Source organism: Octodon degus, unplaced genomic scaffold (assembly GCF_000260255.1).
Source record: "Octodon degus isolate 3935 unplaced genomic scaffold, OctDeg1.0 scaffold00064, whole genome shotgun sequence".
In the NCBI taxonomy this organism is placed as follows: domain Eukaryota; kingdom Metazoa; phylum Chordata; class Mammalia; order Rodentia; family Octodontidae; genus Octodon; species Octodon degus.
Window position 1 is genome coordinate 10,896,196 of NW_004524640.1, and position 4,071 is coordinate 10,900,266.

Sequence of the window (4,071 nt, forward strand, 5' to 3'; positions counted from 1 at the left end):
ACAAAAAAAAAAAAAAAAAAAAATTAAAAAAAAAAAGAAAGAAATTCTGTGTGGCAGAAGTTCTGTTCCCAGTGATGGAAAACTAATATAGCTACTTTTGTAGGTGATGGATGTTCAGAGCCTCCACACGGAGCTTCCACACAGTGCCAGGCAAGGAGGACCAGCTGCACACTACGACAGGATGCTTCTGGCAGGCTCCCTTCCTCGTGGTAAGGTCGGCAGTTCACAGCTCGTCCAGTTTCCGTGCCTGCACCACCATCCAAAGGCGCAGACAGCTCCTCGCCAGCTTGCAGAACCTGTGCCCCATTAGCTCTGTGACTTAGACTCGGTGGATCAGAGATGCTGGTTACGGTGGGTGGAGCATCCTTCCAGGGAACAGCATAAAGGGCTCCTTGGCATCTGAAGCCACAAACACCACCTGGTCACTCTAAGCTCCTAGGACCATGGGGTCAGCAGGCAAACAAAAAAGTAGGTATAAAAACCAATGAAGTTAACTGAACTTGATGGTCCTGAGATGCCAGGTCGCTACTATATTCTGTGGGCAGAGCTTATCTGGAACCAGGGGCACATCTTCCTGCCCTCATGCCCACTGGGGACTGAGACACAGGGTAACCTGACTGAACGAGGACAGGCCAGCAGGGGCTGGGGCTCTTTGTAGATGTCGGGGTCACCCTAGCCAGCAAGCAGCCTGGACCAGTGGGAATGGCTGCATGGGGCGGGGGTAGCAAAGACCAGAGGCAATGAGCAGTATCTACTACATCCCTCAGGACTGATGGTCATCCACCAAGCACACATTAAGTCTCTCACAGGGACTTCCAAGGCCTCTTTGAAGAGTTTCTTTGAAGAATCCATTAAAGCAGATGTACTGCGGAGAACAAGCAAAGCAGAGCAGCCCAGGGGAGCTGTCACACTTCCATGCCCTGTCAGACTCGCCTCAGCCTCATCTCTCATCTTGGCTGCAGGTGGGTCAAGGGCCAGCACATCTCATCTCCTTCCCTCCCTTCCTCTTTTTCTCCTTTGTAGTAATGGGGACTCAACTCAGGTCTTGCACATGCTAGGCAGTCTACCACTAAGTGACACCCAAAGGGCTTCTGGACAGTCTTGGTAAACTGTCCAGTTTCACCTCAAAGTTTCCTGCCTCAGCCTCCTGAGCAGCTGGGATTACAGATATGCACCACAGAGACCATGTACTGTGTTATTTTCTAGTCCAGGGTCAATACAATAGAATGGATGGATGGAGGTTGAGGGTCGTGCACTATCATGTCCCTCAGCCAGGCCCCAGCTGTACTTAATCCATCCTCTTCTTCCTTTTCCCATGCTTCTAACCCCTCACTCCTGCAGCTGGATCACCTCCCACATGAACTCCATGCAGAGCCTGTCCCGGCCCGTTATGAGATGGGCCTCCATGCCCATGGCCCCTCCTTTAGTTCCTTTCCTGAGACACCTGTCCACCCACTGCTCAACTGGAAGCCCAGCTGTGATCTTGGCCCCTCCCCAACACCAGCATCCAGCGAGCTGCAGGTGGAGATGACTGCCACCTCCTGTGCACGGCTTGGCCACGTCCACTCCTCCTGCACAGCTGCGGCAACCCCTTGCCTGCATCTGTCTGCCAGAGATGCCTGCAGGACGATCTCTCCCCTGGCGCCTGTGCTCTAATCCCCTGCCTCAGTGCTCAGACAGGCATGCTGAGCTGCAGTGGATAAGCATGAGTTCACCCCATGGTGAGCACAGGTTCCAAAACCTGCAACTGTGGAACGCTCTGGGCCTGACTGCCCCCACGTTCAGCGGAATACTCAGGAGAAACAGAAGAGGTGGATAATGGTCCAAAGCATCTCCACACTTCTGGCAATACACTGCTCAGCCCAGGGTGGTGGGCTCTCTCCAGATGACTCCCACAGGGCCCAGCTCCAGTCCCCTCAGTCAGTCTTCAGTGCATTTCTATAGGGCACAGGAAACTAACAGAACAGGGAGATCTGGGGTCCAGGCTGTCATCTGGAGCTTGATCTCTCCTGGGCACATAGGCAACATCAGAAACAAAGATCAAATACCCAGGAATCTTTTTTTAATCGTTTTTAATAATTTTTTTTGCCTCATTTACCAGATAAATCATCTAAATAAATAGATGCTATAGTCTCTTACCAATATCAGTACAAAAATAAAACCGCGCTCTGCACCCACAGAGTCCCCGCACATACTTGACCGGGAAGGCATGCGCTCGCCCCCCCAACCCCAGTACATTCATGTAGTCTGAACAAAGCTTGGAGCTCATTCTGTGCAAAGGAAGCGTTCTTGTGCTGAGACCTGGCGGCCACTTATAAAGCAAAAAGCTATACCATCGTATAGACGCCCAGCGCCCTCCCCTGGAGCAGGAGGTGGGAGGAAATTGGCAAAGGGATCACCATCCCAAGAGAATGACGACCTCACAGCCCAGAGGAGCTTGTCCTGCACTGCAAGCGACTAGGCCGGGGTGAGGCACATTCTCACCCCCGGCAAAGGAGAAGTACCAGCCGGCCTCTACATTCACAACAGGTGAGGCAGGGGAAAGGGAGGCAGGTGGCATTAGGGCCCTCTCCCACCCCAAGAGTACTGGCCTTCTGGGGGTGCAACGGGGTGGGAGATCACTGCCCACCTAGGATATTCCAGGCTACGAGGTCACCAGTCGTGGCTGGAAAAGACCCTACAGCCCATAGCTTGGTTCCCCAGGGAGCCAGCTCACAACAGTCCTGTACCACATGGCTGCTTGAGCAAGTGATCTCAGGGCCACCCATCCCTGCCCTCAGCCCTTCCTGAACTGTCGAGTCCTGGGTGCCATAAAGGGCTGAGGAAGAGGAAGGTATGTTCTGCTGCTATCGACCAAAAACTGCTGCCTCACCCACAAGAAAGGACCCTGATCCACAGGCTGCAAACTGCAGGCAGCTTTGTAGGAGTTCCTGAGATGCAGGAAGTGGCTCTGCGCCCACTAGGAGTTGATGGCATGATTGCAACTGGGAGCTGCTGCAAGTCCCAAAGCTATGGACCAACACCTTCAGCTGGAAGGCAACCTTCACCCCCACACACTCCCCTTCAGCAGTCTCTGCTGGGAGCCCCTGCCCTGCCCCAAGAACCCCTAACTTCAGCTTTTCCACTTCCCAGGGTCCTGCAGCTGATCAGTGGTGATTCCCGCTGCCCCTTCCTCCCTGAGCCCCACTCCCACATTCTTCTATGTGCAACCAGGGTTGCGGGAGAAGCAGCTCACCTGCAAGGGATTGTCTCCCTGTGGAAGCACTGAATTGACCCTGGACAACTAGGAGTTAAGGATGGGAAGAGATGCGATTTGGGGATCTTGCTAAGACAACATCCCAAACAGAAATGGGGTACAGGCTATCTTTGGTTTGGGAACTGGGGAGGGGCAGGGGAGGAGTCACCTACCCTTGCCCCTAGAGATCCACTGACCTCCCAAGAACACAGCAGCAGGGGACAGTGCTGAGCTCTCCTACATACTGGTTCTACATTCAAGTCAGGCTAACAGTGGTGGAGAACAGGGGAGGACACCAGTCCATGCGCCCCTGGGACACCCAACCTAGCCCTTCTCCCGCACAGGGCTGGGATGGGGGAGAAGTCAGCCTATGAGACATCTCTGCAAACTAGAAGACAAGTCCCCTCTTCCTGTCAGATGCAGCCCGTTGCCAGGGTATGGGGCTTGTGCACAGCCTGACCCGCACAAAAACAAGGTCAACCCTGGCTGTGGCATTTAGGTTGGATGAGGAGGGGACACAGACTGGAAGGAGGCAGGGGTTCAGGAGACGAGGACTGCCCTGAGAAAGCGGGGGACACTCCCTCCACTGCCCACACCCTGCTGGCTGCACTGGAGAAGAGCACAGGAAAGAGTAACTGGAAGGGCCAAAAAGTCACCTGAGTCAGAAAGAACAGGAACCCCTGTGGGGGAAGGCTAGGTCTCCAGTGTCTCAGAGCCCGTGCAGACATATTGGCACAACTCGGCAGATGTTTGCCCACCTGTACCTGTCCAGGTACAACCACAAAGCCACACCTGCAAGGGTAGAGTGCCAGAGGCCACCGTGCCTGTGGCTAGGC